Here is a 19,870-nt window from a genome sequence, read left to right as displayed (position 1 = left end):
AAGATCATTTGTCCAGGCTCATCTTTTAAAAATAATCAGTGATGGGGTCTCACTATGTTGCCCAGGCTGGGTTCTAACTCCTGGGTCCAAGCAATAGTCTCACCTTAGCCTCTGGAGTGGCTGGGACTATAGGCATGAGCCACCTTGCCTGGCATCAATTATAATTCCTTTCTCTTTCAAAGTGAAGGAAAGGCTGGGTGTGGTGGCTCAAGCTTGTAATCCCAGCACTTTGGGAGATTGAAGTGAGAGGATTGCTTGAGCCTCAGAGTTCGATACCAGCCTGGACAACATGGTGAAACTCCATCTCTACAAAAAATACAATAATTAGCCAGCCATGCTGGCATGTGTCTGTACCATGGTGGTGCGCATCTGTAGGCCCAGCTACTCAGGAGGCTGAGGTCAGAGAATCACTTGATCCCAAGAGGTCAAGTCTTCATTGAGCTGAAATCACATGACTGCACTCCAGCCTGGAGTGATCTCCCGTCTCAGAAAAAAAAAAAAAAAAAAAAAAAAAGGCCGGGCGCGGTGGCTCAAGCCTGTAATCCCAGCACTTTGGGAGGCCGAGGCGGGTGGATCACGAGGTCGAGAGATCGAGACCATCCTGGTCAACATGGTGAAACCCCGTCTCTACTAAAAATACAAAAAATTAGCTGGGCATGGTGGCGCGTGCCTGTAATCCCAGCTACTCAGGAGGCTGAGGCAGGAGAATTGCCTGAACCCAGGAGGCGGAGGTTGCGGTGAGCCGAGATCGAGCCATTGCACTCCAGCCTGGGTAACAAGAGCGAAACTCCGTCTCAAAAAAAAAAAAAAAAAAAAAGAACGAATTGCCTTAATTTGTATGTTTGTTCTTGTGGAGGTTTTACATGTCTGAATTGAGGCTGTTTTTTTTTTTTTTTTTTTTTTTTTTTTTTTTTTTTTTTTTTTTTTTGAGATGGAGACTCACTCTGTTACCCAGGCTGGAGTGCAGGGGCCCAATCTTGGCTCGCTGCAACCTCTGCCTCCTGGGTTCAAGCAATTCTCCTGTCTTGGCCTCCCACGTAGCTGAGACTACAGGCACGCCACCACATCCAGCTAATTTTTGTATTTTTAGTAGAGACAGGGTTTCACCATGTTGTCCAGGCTGGTCTTGAACTCCTGACCTCAGGTGATCCACCTGGCTTGGCCTCCCAAAGTGCTGGGATTACAGGTGTGAGCCACCACACCCAGCCGAGGCTGGGTTTTAAGTGGATGGTCCTACATCTGCATGTGGCTTGCATAGGCAGTGTTGTACAGAGGAACCACATTGGGGTGTGAGTCTTGAAGACGTGGAAGACAGGCCCACCAGAGGATTTCCAGGTAACATAGACCAAGCCTTCTTAGGAAGGAGGCTTGAGAGGGTGGCGGGGGCAACATACTTAAGAGGCGGGAATTAATTCTGGGGATAGAAGGGAGGAAAACATCACAGATATTCAACAGATGTCACAATGGTTTGTGGATTCCAAAGAGCCACAGTACATACAGAGATACACGGTATATCTGCAGTATTACAATTTCCTGGTGAGGCCTGATTAGGAAAAAATGTCCACGGGTGTAGGAAGGTGCATTGATTTGCTGTGGCAGTTCTTGAGGTGTGTTAGAGGCCGTGTGGTGATGATGAAGATGGTTAGGGTGACTCCATGCTTCTGCGGAGCGTGTGTTTATTGTACACCAGGCCTGTGTAAGTACCACATGTGCATGATGTCATTTCATGTTCAAAAGACCAAGTACGGAAGATGAGGTTGGCGGAAGTTGGGCAAGTTGTTCAGGGAGGTGGTAATGTTTAGTGCTTGAGCGCTCAGGCTGAGCGTGAGACCGGGCCTCCATTGATAGCATTTACTAGTCATTGGGCCTCTATGAGGCCTCACTTCCTTAACTATAAATTGGAACTATTAATAGTAACTTCTAAAGGATTACTGGGAGAACTATATGACAAAATGCATATAAAGTGCATAGTAAAATACTCAGTAAATGGGCCGGGTGCGTTGGCTCACACTTGTAATTCCAGCACTTTAGGAGGCTGAGGCAGGCAGATCATGAAGTCAGGAATTTGAGATCAGCCTGGCCAACACAGTGAAATCCCACCTCTACTAAAAATACAAAAATTAGCTGGACGTGGTGGCAGGTGTCTGTAATCCCAGCTATTTGGGAGGCTGAGGCAGGAGAATCACTTGAACCTGGGAGGTGGAGGTTGCAGTGAGCCAAGATCGCACCACTGAACTCCAGCCTGGGCGACAGAGTGAGACCCTGTCTCCAAAAAAAAGTTGCCGAATAAATGTTAGTTATTATTATAAGAATTATTATATTAAATATAATAATATATTTAGGCCAGGCATGGTGACTCACACCTGTAATCCCAGTATTTTGGGAAGCTGAGGTGGGTGGATCACCTGAGGTCAGGAGTTTGAGACCAATCTGGCCAACATTGTGAATCCTCATCTCTACTAAAAAGACAAAAATTGGCCGGGTGCAGTGGCTCATGTCTGTAATCCCAGCAGTTTGGGAGGCTGAGGTGGGTGGACCGTGAGGTCAGGAGGTTGAGACCAGCCTGGTCAGCATGGCAAAATCCCCGTCTCTACTAAGAAAACAACAACAACAAAAAAATTGGCAGGGCATGATGGTGGGTGACCAGCTACTCAGGAGGCTGAGGCAGGAAAATCACTTGATTTGGGAGGCAGAGGCTGCAGTGAGCCGAGATCACACCATTGCACTCCAGCCTGGGCAACAAGAACAATGCTTCGTCTCAGAAAAAAAATAAAATAAAATAAAAGGCTGGGAGCAGTGACTCACGCCTGTAATCCTAGCACTTTGGGAGGCCGAGTTGTGTGGATCCCCTGAGGTCAGGAGTTCAAGACCAGCCTGGCCATCATGGTGAAACCCCATCTTTAAAAAAAAAAATTAGCTGGGTGTGGTGGCAGGCACCTGTAATCCCAGCAACTTGGGAGGCTGAAGCAGAAGAATTAGCTTGAACCCGGGAGGTGGTAGTTGGAGTCAGCCAAGATCACACCATTGCATGCCAGCCTGGGCAAACAGTGAGACTTCGTCTCAAAAACAAACGAAATGTATATTTAATACATATACTATTTTAAATACAATGAACATATATCACATCTATAATATAGATGTCAATATTATAATACATTCTATATATAACATAAAGGTAACAATTACAATATTTTGCAATATATAATACATAGAATAAAAATAGTTATTATTATTAAGTGCTCTTTACCACCTCCCCTTTTGTTTCAGCTGGAGTGCTGCGCTTCTTTTCTTTCTCTCTCTTTTTTTTGAGATAGAGTCTTGCTCTGGTGCAATCTCAGCTCACTGCAACCTCTGCCTCCTGGGTTCAAGTGATTCTCTTGCCTCAGTCTCCCGAGTAGCTGCAATTACAGGTGCGCACCACCTCACTCAGCTAATGTTTGTTTTTTTAGTTGAGGCAGGGGTTTCACCATTTTGGCCGGGCTGGTCTCAAAGTCCTGACCTCACAAGATCTGCCTGCCTCAGCCTCCCAAAATGCTGGGATTACAGGTGTAAGCTACCTCGCCTGCCTCTATTCCTATTCTTTTTTTTTCTTTTGAGACAGATTCTTGCTCTGTTGCACAGGCTGGAGTGCAGTGGTGTGATCTTGGCTCACTGGAACTTCTGTCCCTGGGGTTCTAGCCATTCTCCTGTTTCAGCCTCCAAAGTAGCTGGGATTACAGGCGCCTGCCATCATGCCTGGCTAATTTTTTTGTATTTTTAGCAGAGATGGGATTTCACCATGTTGACCAGGCTGGTCTCAAACTCCTGACCTCGTCATGTGCCCGCCTCAGCCTCTCAAAGCACTTGGATTACGGGCATGAACCACTGTGCCCAGCCAACTCCTATTCTTTTTTTTTTTTTTTTGAGATGGAGTTTTGCTCTTGTTACCCAGGCTGGAATGCAATGGCATGATCTCGGCTCACCACAACCTCTGCCTCCTGGGTTCAGGCAATTCTCCTGCCTCAACCTCCTGAGTAGCTGGGATTACAGGCACGCGCCACCATGCCCAGCTAATGTTTTATATTTTTAGTAGAGATGGGGTTTCACCATGTTGACCAGGATGGTCTCGATCTCTTGACCTCGTGATCCACCCGCTTCAGCCTCCCAAAGTGCTGGGATTACAGTCTTGAGACACCGCGCCTGGCCCAACTCCTATTCTTGATAAACATCAATAAATATACCTTTACGGATAATAAGCTGACATTTTAGGGCATAGCCAAGAACACATGCAATAATACTGAATTTCACAGATGCTATTTTAGCTTTTAAATATATTTGATATTTGAAATTCAATAAAAGCCAGATGACCAACTTAAACAGTTTTTCTACATATATGGAAGAATTGTTATAATTGATAATGCAATTGCTTTTACAAATCACGAGGAGATGACAACTCTTCCAATAGGAAAATAGGCAAAGGAAAGGATGAAGCAATTCGTGCCAAAAAAAGGAACAAAAATGGCTAACAAATGGGTAAGCAGTGTTCACCTGATAACAATGAATTGTCTTTTTTTTTTTTTTTTTTTTTTTTGAGACGGAGTTTCGCTCTTGTTACCCAGGCTGGAGTGCAATGGCGCGATCTCGGCTCACCGCAACCTCCGCCTCCTGGGTTCAGGCAATTCTCCTGCCTCAGCCTCCTGAGTAGCTGGGATTACAGGCACGCGCCACCATGCCCAGCTAATTTTTGTATTTTTCAGTAGAGACGGGGTTTCACCATGTTGACCAGAATGGTCTCGATCTCTTGACCTCGTGATCCACCCACCTCAGCCTCCCAAAGTGCTGGGATTACAGGCGTGAGCCACCGAGCCCGGCCTTTTTTTTTTTTTTTTGAGACGGAGTTTCGCTCTTGTTACCCAGGCTGGAGTGCAATGGCGCGATCTCGGCTCACCGCAACCTCCGCCTCCTGGGTTCAAGCAATTCTCCTGCCTCAGCTTTTGTATTTTTAGTAGAGACGGGGTTTCACCATGATGACCAGGATGGTCTCGATCTCTCGACCTCGTGATCCACCCGCCTCGGCCTCCCAAAGTGCTGGGATTACAGGCTTGAGCCACTGCGCCCGGCCTTTTTTTTTTTTTTTTTAGAGACTGGATGTCATTTTTTTTTTCAGATGGAGTTGCGCTCTGTTGCCCAGGCTGGAGTGAGGGACTCACTGTCTTACCCAGGCTGGTTGGGAAGTCCCAGGCTCAAGCCATCCTGCTGTCTTGGCCTCTCAAAGTGTTGGGATTAGAGGTGTGAGCCACTATGTCCAGCTGAATTGTCATTTTTGTTCATAAAATTGGTGAAATTTAAAATGATCATTATATCTCTTGCTAGTGAGAATGTGAAAACATGAGCAATCATACACTGTTGTGGGCAGCGTAAAATAATTTAGCCTATTAATAAAAAGCAGAGCTGTTTTTGGAGAAAAGTTTTTGTGTATCAAAAGCTTTACAAATTACGCAAAACTTTTAATCTTTTTTTTTTTTTTTGAGACAGAGTCTTACTCTGTTGTCCAGGCTGGAGTGCAGTGGCCCCATCTTAGCTCACTGTAACCTCCACCTCCCGGGTTCAAGCAATTCTCTGCCTCAGCCTCTTGAGTAGCTGGAATTACAGGCACCTGCCACCATGCCTGGCTAATTTTCTGTGTTTTTAGTAGAGACTGGGTTTCACCATCTTGGCCAGGCTGGTCTTGAACGCCTAACCTTGTGATCCGCCTGCCTTGGACTCCCAAAATGTTGGGATTACAGGCGTGAGCTACTGAGCCTGGCCAGGAGTTCATTTTAAGGAAAAAATATTATCCTTATATTTTCATCTAAATGCAAAGATGAGTATATAAGGATTATTGTTGCAGCTTTCTTTATGATAATAAACAGAAACAGGTTAAATACTGGCTGGGCGCCGTAGCTCATGCTTAAATCCTAGCACTTTGGGAGGCTGAGGCAGATGATTCACTTGAACTCAGGAGTTCAAGACCAGCCGGGGCAATGTGGTAAAACCCCTTCTTTAGTAGAAATACAAAAGCTAGCCACATGTGGTGGCGTGCATCTGTAATCCCAGCTCCTTGGAAGGCTGAGGCATGAGGATTGTTTGAAACCAGGAGTTGGGGACTAAAGTGAGCCGAGCTCTTGCCACTGCACTCCATCCTGGATGACAGAGTGAGACCCTGCCTCAAAAAAAAAAAAAAAAAAAAAAAGCCGGGCGCGGTGGCTCAAGCCTGTAATCCCAGCACTTTGGGAGGCCGAGGCGGGTGGATCACGAGATTGAGAGATCGAGACCATCCTGGTCAACATGGTGAAACCCCGTCTCTACTAAAAATACCAAAAATTAGCTGGGCATGGTGGCGTGTGCCTGTAATCCCAGCTACTCAGGAGGCTGAGGCAGGAGAATTGCCTGAACCCAGGAGGCGGAGGTTGCAATGAGACGAGATCGCGCCATTGCACTCCAGCCTGGGTAACAAGAGCAAAACTCCATCTCAAAACAAAAAAAAAAAAAAAAAAAAAAAAAAAAAGAAAAAAAAAGAAACAAGGTCAATACTTAGTAATAGCTATTTCAGTTATTATTGTCAAAGACACTATTGTTTAATCAAATGGAAAGATTTTTCTTTCTTTTTTTTTTTTTCCTTTTTATGGAGAACGGGGTCTTGCTATATTGCCCAGGCAGGTCTCGAACTCCTGGGCTCAAGCTATCCTCTCGCCTCTGCCTCCCTAAGAGCTGGGATTGCAGGCGTGAGCCACAGCGCCTGGCAAGATTTTTCTTTTCTTTTCTTCTTTTTTTTTTTTTTTGAGAAAGGGTTAGGTCGGGCGCGGTGGCCCAAGCCTGTAATCCCAGCACTTTGGGAGGCCAAGGCGGGTGGATCACGAGGTCGAGAGATCAAGACCAACCTGGTCAACATGGTGAAACCCCGTCTCTACTAAAAATACAAAAAAAAAAAAAAAAAAAAAAAAAAAAAAATTAGCTGGGCATGGTTGTGCGTGCCTGTAATCCCAGCTACTCAGGAGGCTGAGGCAGGAGAATTGCCTGAACCCAGGAGGCAGAGGTTGCGGTGAGCCAAGATCGCGCTATTGCACTCCAGCCTGGGTAACAAGAGCGAAACTCTCTCTCAAAAAAAAAAAAGAAAAAGAAAGGGTCTCATTTTGTTGCCCAGGCTGGAGTGCATTGGCACAATCATGGCTCACTGCAGCCTTGATATCCTGGGTTCAAGTGATCCTTCTGCTTCAGCCTCCCAAGTAGCTGGAACCACAGGCATGTGCCACTAGCTTACCTAATTTTTTTTTTTTTTTTTTTTAGGCGGAGTTTCGCTCGTTACCCAGGCTGGAGTGCAATGGCGCGATCTCAGCTCACTGCAACCTCCGCCTCCTGGGTTCAGGCAATTCTCCTGCCTCAGCCTCCTGAGTAGCTGGGACTAAAGGCACGCACAACCATGCCCAGCTAATTTTTGTATTTTTAGTAGAGACGGGGTTTCACCATGTTGACCAGGATGGTCTCGATCTCTTGACCTCGTGATCCACCCGCCTCAGCCTCCCAAAGTGCTGGGATTACAGGTGTGAGCCACCGTGCCTGGCACTAGCTTACCTAATTTTTATATTTTTGGTAGAGATGGGATTTCATCATGTTGCTCAGGCTGAGGCATGAGAACTGCTTGAGCCCCTGAGGCAGAGGTTGCAGTGAGCTGAGATTGTGCTGCTGCACTCCAGCCTGAGCAACACAGCAAGACTCTGTCTCAAAAGAAAAACAACAACAACAACAACAAAAAAACCGGTCTGCCTCCTGCAGCCCCTACCTGTGGCTTTTCCAGGTTGCCTGGCTTCCCACCAGCGTGCTGGTCTCTGTGTAGTCAGACTCTTTTTTTTTTTTTTTGAGACGGAGTTTCACTCTTGTTACCTAGGCTGGAGTGCAATGGCGCGATCTCGGCTCACCGCAACCTCCGCCTCCTGGGTTCAGGCAATTCTCCTGCCTCAGCCTCCTGAGTAGCTGGGATTACAGGCACGCACCACCATGCCCAGCTAATTTTTTGTATTTTTAGTAGAGACGGGGTTTCACCATGTTGACCAGGATGATCTCGATCTCTCGACCTCGTGATCCACCTGCCTCGGCCTCCCAAAGTGCTGGGATTACAAGCTTGAGCCACCGCGCCCGGCCAGTAGTCAGACTCTTATGACAGCTCAAGAGAAGTTGAACTTCTGCGAGTCACAAGCCAATCCATACTTCAAGTCATAAACCCATCCATATTCAAGCCATGCATATTCAATTTGAACTTCTCCAAGTCTTTTTTTTTTTTTTTTTTTTGAGACGGAGTTTCGCTCTCATTACCCAGGCTGGAGTGCAATGGCGCGATCTCGGCTCACCGCAACCTCCGCCTCCTGGGTTCAGGCAATTCTCCTGCCTCAGCCTCCTGAGTAGCTGGGATTACAGGCACGCGCCACCATGCCCAGCTAATTTTTTGTATTTTTAGTAGAGACGGGGTTTCACCATGTTGACCAGGATGGGCTCGATCTCCTGACCTCGTGATCCACCCGCCTCAGCCTCCCAAAGTGCTGGGATTACAGGCTTGAGCCACCGTGCCCGGCTATATATATATTACTTTTGTAATTGAAAAAAATCCATAAATATCTTTGTAATTAAAAAAAAAAGCTTATAAAATACCTAGGAGCCTAATTCTCTGAGGTATGGACTGCAGAATCATTTTGCAAAATGAGTTGAGAAGAACTTTCCTAGGTTTTGCAAAGAAGGACAGCTGTGTGTTGCTCCTCGTGTCCTGGGTGAGGATGTTGTCCTTGGGGTACTCCTATGTGTGGGTGCCAGGGCAGATTTGGGGAAGCATGGGGAGGCAGGATTGCCAGATACAACACAGGACATCCATTCCATTTTTTCTTTTTTTTTTTTTTTTGAGATGGACTCTCACTCTGTTGCCCAGGCTGAAGTGCACTGGCTTGAACCCAGGAGGCAGAGGTTGGCTCACTGCAACCTCTGCCTCCTGGGTTCAAGCAATTCTCCTGCCTCAGCCTTCTGAGTAGCTGGGATTACGGGTGTGCACTACCACAGCCAGCTAATTTTTGTATTATTAGTAGAGACGGGATTTCACCTTGTTGGCCAGGCTGGTCTCAAACTCCTGATCTCAGGTGATCCACATGAATCGGCCTCCCAAAAGTGCTGGGATTACAGGTGTGAGCCTGCCCAGCCCATCCTGTTAAATTTGAATTTTAGATAAGTAACAAATATTTTGTGTAAGTATATCTCAAATATTGCATGTGCTATACTTATCCTAAACAAATTTTCTTTGCTTATCTGAATCTCAGATTTAACTGGGTATTTCATATTACTGTTTTTGCTAAATCTGGCAGTCATAATTGGGGGCAATTCCGGAGATAAACTGAATGGCCATTGACACCTTCTTGTAACTCTCCCACTGCCCGGCAGTGACAAGAGGAGCTCTGGCAGTGGTAGGGAGATTCTATTTTCAGCATGGGCATCAACACAGTCTGAGAATAGAACAGGGCAAGGGATGGGTAAGGGAAAGAATGTTTTCCAGTATGTGAAAGGGGATCTGCCAGAAGGGCTGGAAACCTGGACTTGATTCCTGGACTTGCTGAACACTCACTTTGACCTTGGACAAGTCACTAAATCCCTCTACGGCCAAGTTTCTTGTATAAATACTACGAGTCCAATAGAGGGTTCTTGGGAGGATGAATATGAGCTGAGTAAAGCTGCTTTGAAAGCCTTAAAAAGGAGCCCTAGGAAGGGAAATTTAAAATATTGGTGTTAGTTCCTTCATTCTGTCCTGATCAGCGCAGGACAACTGAAGGGCTTTCTCTACAAACTTTTCCTGGATGAGCTCACATCATTGTTCTTATTTTTTTTCTTTTTTTTGTTTTTCATTGTTCTTATTTTTTAAAATATTTTATTTTATTTTTTTTAGAGATGGGTCTGTTTTCGTCACCCAGGCTACAGTGCAGTCGTGAGATCATAGCTCACTGCAGTCTCAAACTCCTGGGCTCGACTGGACGTGGTGACTCACACTTGTAATCTCAGCACTTTGGGAGGCCGAGGTGGGAGGATCTCGAGATCAAGAAATCAAGACCATCATTGCCAACATGATGAAACCCTGTCTTTACTAAAAATACAAAAATTAGCCAGGCGTGGTGGTACTCGCCTGTAGTGCTAGCCACTGGGGAGGCGGAGGCAGGAGAATTGCTTCAACCCAGGGGGCGGAGGCTGTGGTGAGTCAGGATCTCACCACTGCACTCCAGCCTGAAGACAGAGCAAGACTCCGACTCAACAAAACAAAACAAAACAAAAAAACCCCAAAACTCCTGGGCTCAAGCAGTCCTCCCACCTCAGCCTCCGAGTAGCTGGGACCCCAGGGATAAGCCACCACACCCTGTTACTTACTAAATTAAAATTTTTCTTTGTTCGTAGAGACAGGGTCTCACTATGTTGCTGGAGCTGGTCTCTAACTCCTGGTCTCAAGTGATCCTCCCCCCTCAGCCTCCTAAACTGCTGTGATTACAGGAGTCACCCTGCTTGGCTAACATCATTGTTTTTAAACAAAATATCAAGCCAAAGTGTTGTTGCTTTTTAAAGTCTATCCCCCTTCCCACCTTGGGCTACATGAGCTGGGACAACAGCAGATGTTTCTGTGAATTGTAGAGGTAAATGTGTTGTGTCCTTAAGTACTGCTTTTCCTTCGTCTACATTTATCTGCTATGACTAGTCTGCTGTGGAGTTCACACTAGTTAGATGCATAGTGTGCTCTCAAAGCTGTGTTCTTTTCCTTCTCTCTCCTCTAAGATGCAATTCCAGCAGCTAAAGTAAGACTACTGAATTTATGCCTATTTCCAAATAGAGATCCGGCCAATGACAAAGTTTTTCTTTTTTTAATTTTTATTTACTGGTTGCTAGCTAGAAAAGGATCCTACATGACTATAGTCTGACATAGTTCTGCACAGCAAGAGGAAGGGAGGCAGCCTGCTCTACTAATGAGAGTAAGTCATTTTTTTTTTTTTTTTTTTGAGACAAAGTTTCACTCTTGTTACCCAGGCTGGAGTGCAATGGCGCGATCTCGGCTCACCGCAACCTCCGCCTCCTGGGTTCAGGCAATTCTATTGCCTCAGCCTCCTGAGTAGCTGGGATTATAGGCACGTGCCACCACGTCCAGCTAATTTTTTGTATTTTTAGTAGAGACAGGGTTTCACCATGTTGACCAGGATGGTCTCGATCTCTTGATCTCATGATCCACCCGCCTCGGCCTCCCAAAGTGCTGGGATTACAGGCTTGAGCTACCACGCCCGGCCTAAGAGTAAGTCATTTTTACATAATTTTCACAAAGATAGAAGGGTCTTTGATTTTCTTTTTTCTTTCTTTCTTTCTTCATTTCCTTTCTTTCTTTTTTACTATTTGTACTGTTTGTGATTTAACTAGCACAAAATCTCTCTCTCTCTCTCTCTCTCTCTGTCTCTCTCTCTGTCTCTCTTTTTTGAGACAGAGTTTTGCTCTTGTTGCCCAGGCTGGATTGCAATGGTGTGATCTTGACTCTCTGCAACCTCCGCCTCCTGGGTTCAAGCCTCAGCTTCCCGAGTAGCTGCGATTACAGTTGCCTGCCACACACCCGGCTAATTTTGTACTTTTAGTAGAGATGGAGTTTTATCATGTTGGTCAGGTTGGTTTTGAACTGCTGACCTCAGGTGATCTGCTCACCTCGGACTCCTGAAGTGCTGGGATTACAGGCGGAGGCACCACGCCCAGCTAAAACCTCTATTGACTAGGAACCAGTTTCTGGAATCTTCACATTCGCTCTCCTCCCCCCAAGTCTATATTTTAGCATTTAGTGCATTGTTTATCAAATAGTCAGATATTTGCTGACTACTGATTTAGTAAAGCAAGCCACTCTTAAGAAAGTCACACTGTGGGCTGGGCGCGGTGGCTCATGCCTGTAATCCCAGCACTTTGGGAGGCCGAGGTGGGTGGATCACAAGGTCAAGAGATCGAGACCATCCTGGTCAACATGGTGAAACCCTGTCTCTACTAAAAATACAAAAATTAGCTGGGCATGGTGGCGTGTGCCTGTAATCCCAGCTACTCAGGAGGCTGAGGCAGGAGAATTGCCTGAACCCAGGAGGTGGAGGTTGCGGTGAGCCAAGATTGTGCCATTGCACTCCAGCCTGGGTAACAAGAGCGAAACTCCGTCTCAAAAAAAAAAAAAAAAAAAAGTCACATTGTAAGCTCATTAAAAATGAATAAATAAAAACAGTCTTAAGTATCTCCTGAGGTGGCTATACATTCAGCTCAGTTCCTTACTTTTGTATTTTTTATTTTGAGTGTAGCAGCTGCATTATAAACAGAGAATGCATAGTGAGACTTTGTGTCCAGCGCTGACTCAGGCTGGCAAGATCCCCAGGATTAAGTGCCCATGTATTTTCACTGTATGGGTACTTAATCAGCCAAGGGGAAATGCTTTTGTTATAAACAAGGTTTATCCCCACAGTTAAAAATTAAAAAAAATTTGGCAGTCGGTCGAGGTGGCTCATGCCTGTAATTCTAGCACTTTGGGAGGCTGAGGCAGGTGGATCACAAAATCAGGAGCTGGACACCATCCATGTCAACATGGTGAAATCCTGTCTCTACTAAAAATACCAAAAAAAAAAAAAAAAAAAAAAAATTAGCCGGGCATGGTGGTGCGTGCCCATAGTCCCAGCTACTCGGGAGGCTGAGGCAGGAGAATCTCGTGAATACAGGAGGCGGACATTGCAGTGAGCTGAGACTGTGCCACATATCAGCCTGGTGACAGAGTGAGACGCTGTCTCAAAAAAAAAAAAAAAAAAAAAAAAATTCGGTATCCAGGGCATAGGCTCATTTCATAGAAGTTTAATTTAAACGACTGCATGAATAACATCTTCTTCATAATCATAGTTTTACCATATGCTAGGTAATATTAATATTAACCCTCTCCTATTGCCATGACAACAGTGATCCAGTAAAACACTTGCAAAAGTCATATCTCATTGGAAATATGTATCGGATATTTGAAGGTTATTTGACAATGAGCTAGACACTGCTTAGACTGTACCTTGAGCGCACAAATCCTGTTTTCCTATTAGGTTCCCATGGAGGTGGGACCTGGTTTACCTTATTCTCCAGCCACTGATAATTGGGTCTTACTAAATATTTTATAAACAAAGTAAATAAACTGAAGAGTAGTATTTCTTAAATTGATTTTTTTCTTTTTTGAGACGGAGTTTTGCTCTTGTTGCCCAGGCTGGAGTGCAGTGGCACATTCTCGGCTCACCGCAATCTCTGCCTCCTGGGTTTAAGTGATTCTCCTGTCTCAGTCTTCCAAGTAGCTGGGATTACAGGCATGTGCCACCACATCCGGCTAATTTTTTTTTTTTTTTTTGAGACGGAGTTTCGCTCTTGTTACCCAGGCTGGAGTGCAATGGCGCGATCTCGGCTCACCGCAACCTCCGCCTCCTGGGCTCAGGCAATTCTCCTGCCTCAGCCTCCTAAGTAGCTGGGATTACAGGCACGCACCACCACGCCCAGCTAGTTTTTTGTATTTTTTTAGTAGAGACGGGGTTTCACCATGTTGACCAGGATGGTCTCGATCTCTCGACCTCGTGATCCACCTGCCTCAGCCTCCCAAAGTGCTGGGATTACAGGCTTGAGCCACCGCGCCCGGCTAATTTTTTGTATTTTTAGTAGAGATGGGGTTTCACCATGTTGGCCAGGATGGTCTTGATCTCTTGACCTCATGATCCACCCGCCTCGGCCTCCCAAAGTGCTGGGATTATAGGTGTGAACCACTGTGACCAGCCAAATTGAGCTTATAACTAAGGCTTAGAGAGATTAAGTAAATTCCTTAAGATCACAGAGTAAGTGATGAAATGGGAATTCCAAACCCAGGAGCCCAGGCCCCTGGCCTTAACTGTTACCGTCAATTGCCTGTTACGGTTAATTGCCTCCTTAAATTTACATTCATTCATTCATTCATTCATACATACATACATACATACATACATATGTACATGTGTGTATGTATACAGTCATGTGTTGCTTAACGATGATACGTTCTAAGAAATGAGTTATTAGAGAATTTTGTCATTGTGTGAACATCACAGAATGCACTTACACAAACTTAGATGGTATAGTCTGCTACACCCCTGTGCTCTGTGGTATAGTTATACGCCTGTACAGCATTTTACTGTGCTGAATACTGTAAGCAACTGTGATGCAATGGGATTTGTGTATCCAAACTAGAAAAGGTACAGTCAAAATACAGTATAAAAGATAAAATATGGTACACCTGTGTAGGAGGCACTTAACCATGAATGGAGCTCGCAGAACTAGAAGCTGTTCTGGGTGAGTTGAGTGACTTTATTTATTATAACAAATCATTTAATAATAAATTATTACTACTCTTATTGTTAACAATATAACATTTAATTTATAAAGCAACATTTTTCTTTCTTTTAACGCCTCCAGCACTCAGCAATCCCAGGAGTCTCCTATCCAAGAACTAACCAGGCCTGACCTGGCTTAGTTTCTGAGATCAGTAGAGATTGGCTACAGTCGAGCTGGTATGGCTATAGGCAAATACTCTTCTTTCTTCAAAAATAAATTAACTTAGCTTACTGTAACTTTTTTTTTTTGAGACAGAGTTTTGCTTTTATTGCCCAGGCTGGAATGCAGTGGTGAAGTCTCGGCTCACCACAATCTTTACCTCCCGGGTTCAAGCGATTCTTGTGCCTTAGCCTCCTGAGGACCTGGGGTTACAGGTGTCTGCTGCCACACCCGGCTAGTTTTTGTGTTATTAGTAGAGACGGGGTTTTTCCATGTTGATCAGGCTGGTCTTGAATTCCTGACCTATTATAGGCATGAGCCACCGCTCCTGGCCTTTCTTTCTTTCATTTTTTTTTTTAGACAAAATTTCACTTTGTTGCCCAGGCTGCAGTGCAATGGTGCGATCTTGGCTTACTGCCTGCTGGGTTCAAGCAATTCTCCTGCCTCAGCCTCCTGAGTAGCTGGCATTACAGGCATGCTCTACCTCGCCTGGCTAATTTTTTGTATTTTTAGTAGAGACAGGTTTTCACTATGTTGGCCAGGCTGGTCTTGAACTCCGGATCTCAGGTGATTCACTCATCTCGGTCTCCTAAAGTGTTGGGATTACAGGCGTGAGCCCCCACACCCTGTAATATTTTCTTTTTATTTTATTAAATAGAGATGCCAGGGTCTTAGCCTGTTGCCCAGGCTGGTCTTGAACTTCTGGACTTAAGCAATTCTCCTGCCTTGGCCTTTCAAAGTGCTTCGATTACAGGCATGAGGCTCACACCTGTAGTCCTGTCGAGGTGGCTCAAGCCTGTAATCCCAGTACCTTGGGAGGCTGAGGTGGGTGGATCATCAGAGATCAGGAGTTAGAGACCAGGTTGGCCAACATGGTGAAACCCTGTTTCTACTAAAAATACAGAAAATCAGCTGGGCATGGTGGCTTGCACCTGTAGTTCCAGCTACCGAGAGGAGAATTGCTTGAACCCAGGAGGTAGAGGTTGCTGTGAGCCAAGATTGTGCCACAGCACTCTAGCCTGGGCATCAGAGCACGACTCCCTCTTGGGAAAAAAAAAAAAGTACGAACATGAGTATAAGATACACTTCTTTTAGGCCGGGCGCGGTGGCTCACGCCTGTAATCCCAGCACTTTGGGAGGCTGAGGCGGGTGGATCACGAGGTCAAGAGATCGAGACCATCCCGGTCAACATGGTGAAACCCCGTCTCTACTAAAAATACAAAAAATTAGCTGGGCATGGTGGCGCGTGCCTGTAATCCCAGCTACTCAGGAGGCTGAGGCAGGAGAATTGCCTGAACCCAGGAGGTGGAGGTTGCGGTGAGCCGAGATTGCGCCATTGCACTCCAGCCTGGGTAACGAGCGAAACTCCGTCTCAGAAAAAAAAAAAAAAAAAGATACACTTCTTTTTATTTTATTATTATTATTATTATTATTATTATTATTATTATTATTATTTGAGACGGAGTTTTGCTCTTGTTACCCAGGCTGGAGTGCAATGGCGCGATCTTGGCTCACCGCAACCTCCGCTGCCTCCTGGGTTCAGGCAATTCTCCTGCCTCAGCCTCCTGAGTAGCTGGGATTACAGGCACACGCCACCATGCCCAGCTAATTTTTTGTATTTTTAGTAGAGATGGGGTTTCACCAAGTTGACCGGGATGGTCTCGATCTCTTGACCTTGTGATCCACCCGCCTCAGCCTCCCAAAGTGCTGGGATTACAGGCTTGAGCCACCGCGCCCGGCTTATTTTATTATTTTTTAGGATACATTTCTTTCTTTCTTTTTTTTTTTTTTGAGACGGAGTTTCGCTCTTGTTACCCAGGCTGGAGTGCAATGGCGCGATCTCAGCTCACCGCAACCTCCGCCTCCTGGGTTCAGGCAATTCTCCTGCCTCAGCCTCCTGAGTAGCTGGGATTATAGGCACGCGCCACCATACCCAGCTAATTTTTTGTATTTTTAGTAGAGACGGGGTTTCACCATGTTGACCAGGTTGGTCTCGATCTCTCGACCTTGTGATCCACCCGCCTCGGCCTCCCAAAGTGCTGGGATTACAGGCTTGAGCCACCACGCCCGGCTGGATACATTTCTAAATATGAAATTGCTAGTTCATATTTGGAAATCATATATTTCCAAATGATTTCTCCAAAGAAGTTGTATACATGCCATCCAGCGTTGGCTGAAACCTTGTTATGTGGTGTATGACTGTATACATAATGTTAAATGTGTTAGAATTCAGAGATGTCTCAGGAGATTTGCATGCTCAGAAGAGGTGTGGGGAAGAGGCTGGTATTTGGAAAGGGCCTTGAAGGATGGAAGGAGTTTAATAGGAAGACTGGAAATGAAGTATCTTGTTGGGGGTGGGGTGTGGGAATGGGGCTGGATCAGCCGGGGTGAGGAGGTGGGAAAATGCCAAGTGTTGCAGGGGAAGAGTGAGAGATAAGACTGGAGGCCCGTCGTGGTGGCTCATGTCTGTAATCCCAGCACTTTGGGAGTCCAAGGCAGTGGATCATGAGGTCAGGAGTTCGAGACCAGCCTGGCCAACATGGTGAAACCCTGTCTCTACTAAAGATACACAAAATTAGCCTGGCGTGGTGGCATGTGCCTATAATTCCAGCTACTCAGGAGGCTGAGACAGGAGAATCACTTGAAACCAAGAGGTGGAGGTTGCAGTGAGCCAAGATTGTACCACCGTACTCTGGCCCGGGCGAAACTGTCTCAAAAAAAAAGAAAAAAGACTGGAAAGGTAGGCTGGGGAAAGGCCAGTTTGTTGTTTTATTTGCAGTTGTGTATACCAGTATTTCTTGTATGCTAATAAAAAGGAATACAAGTACACTTAACAGCAGTGCATTATCAATAATTATAGCATATCCATTTATCAAAAGTGTTCTGGTAAATAACAGTTCTCTTCTCAGTTTTTTAATCTTTTGGTCTGAACCATGTCAAGGGTTTTCTGTTACTCTCTTAAGGACAAAACTTCTTCCCATCTATTTTATGGTTGTTAAACTGTTCTGCGGCTGACAGAGAGATGGAAGGGATACACAACCCGCCCTGGCCACGTCTGCCTGGTGTGGCTGCCTCGGCTTCCTCTCTCAGTGGATCTGCCGGGGTCTCCTTTGATCTCTTTGGAAAAAATACAGTGATGTGGGCTCCAGCTCTGTATTGCTTTGGTTAGAGAAACCAGGTTGGTCTTAGTAGTCAACCTTTTCTGTAAACAATAAAGCAAAACCAATGTCCTTAATGGCCAAATTGGAAGGGTTGTTAGCTACTTGCCACACTGACTTTTGAGATAAAAAGTAGTTCTGATGATTGATAACTGAATTCCTGGGATTAGAATGAGGTTTCAGTATTTTTATTTTGGGAGGATGGATAGGGGTTAATAAGGAGGGAACCTGAGAGCTGTGTTTGAAATCTACTAAAACTTACTTCTACCTGAAAATACTTTGAAAAGTTTTCATTGTCTAAATACAGATTGGTTGGGCATGGTGACTCGCGCCTGTAATCCCAGCACTTTGAGAGGCTGAGGCGGGCGGATCACTTGAGGTCAGGAGTTTGAGACCAGCCTGGCCAACGTGGCAAAACCCCGTCTCAACTAAAAATACAAAAAATTAGTAGGACGTGGTGTCAGGCGCCTGTAATCCCAGCTACTCAGAGGTTGAGGCAGGAGGATCGTTTGAACCCGGGAGGTGGAGGTTGCAGTGAGCCGAGATTGCACCACTGCAGTACAGCCTGGGTGACAAGAACGAGGCTTTGTCTCAAAAGAAAAAAAAAAATCAAACTGCATTTTATTTTTATTTTATTTTATTTTTTTGAGATGGAGTCTTTGTTGCCCAGGCTGGAGTGCAGTGGCTCAATCTCGGTTCACTTCAACCTCTGCCTCTTGGGTTCAAGCGATTCTCCTGCCTCAGCCTTGGGAGCAGCTGGGACTACAGGCACCCACCACCATGCCAAGCTAATTTTTGTATGTTTAGTAGAGATGGAGTTTCACCACATTGGCCAGGCTGGTCTTGAACTCCTGACCTCGTGATCCACCTGCCTCAGCCTTCCAAAGTGCTGGGATTATAGGCATTAGCCACCTTGCCTGGCTGTTTTATTTTTTAGATGAAGTTTCACTTTTGTTACCCAGGCTGGAGTGTAATGGCGAGATCTCTGCTCACTGCAACCTCCTAGGTTCAAGTGATTCTCCTGCCTCAGCCTCCTGAGTAGCTGTGATTACAGGTATGCACCACAATGCCTGGCTAATTTTGTATTTTTAGTAGAGACGGGGTTTCTCCATGTTGGTCAGGCAGGTCTCGAACTCCTGACCTCAGGTGGTCCGCCCACTTCAGCCTCCCAAAGTGCTGGGATTACAGGAGTGAGCCACTATGCCCAGCCTATTTATTTTTTTTATTTTTTATTTTTGAGACGGAGTTTCGCTCTTGTTACCCAGGCTGGAGTGCAATGGCACGATCTCGGCTCACCGCAACCTCCGCCTCCTGGGTTCAGGCAATTCTCCTGCCTCAGCCTCCTGAGTAGCTGGGATTACAGGCACGTGCCACCATGCCCAGCTAATTTTTTGTATTTTTAGTAGAGACAGGGTTTCACCATGTTGACCAGGATGGTCTCGATCTCTCGACCTTGTGATCCACCCGCCTCGGCCTCCCAAAGTGCTGGGATTACAGGCTTGAGCCACTGCGCCCGGCCTATTTATTTTTTTATTTATTTGAGATGGAGTCTTGCTCTGTTGCCCAGGCTGGAGTGCAGTGGTGCAATCTTTGCTTACTACAACCTCTGCCTCCCGGGTTCAAGTGATTCTCCTGCCTCAGTCTTCCAAGCAGCTGGAATTACAGGTACACACCATCATGCCCAGCTAATTTTTGTGTTTTTTTTTTTTTTGAGACGGAGTTTCGCTCTTGTTACCCAGGCTGGAGTGCAATGGCACGATCTCGGCTCACCGCAACCTCCGCCTCCTGGGTTCAGGCAATTCACCTGCCTCAGCCTCCTGAGTAGCTGGGATTACAGGCACACGCCACCATGCCCAGCTAATTTTTTGTATTTTTAGTAGAGACGGGGTTTCACCATGTTGACCAGGCTGGTCTCGATCTCTTGACCTCGTGATCCACCCGCCTCGGCCTCCCAAAGTGCTGGGATTACAGGCTTGAGCCACCGCGCCCAGCTAATTTTTGTGTTTTTAGTAGAGAGGGAGGTTCCCCATGTTAGCCAGACTGGTCATGAACTCCTGACCTCAAGTGATCCACCCGCTTCGGCCTCCCAAAGTGCTAGGATTACAGGTGTGAGGCACCGCACCCGGCCATGTTTCCTTTTC

Source organism: Saimiri boliviensis, chromosome 15, assembly GCF_048565385.1.
Source record: "Saimiri boliviensis isolate mSaiBol1 chromosome 15, mSaiBol1.pri, whole genome shotgun sequence".
In the NCBI taxonomy this organism is placed as follows: Eukaryota; Metazoa; Chordata; class Mammalia; order Primates; family Cebidae; genus Saimiri; species Saimiri boliviensis.
The sequence above is the reverse complement of the archived record's forward strand: the minus strand, read 5'-3'. Positions refer to the sequence as shown.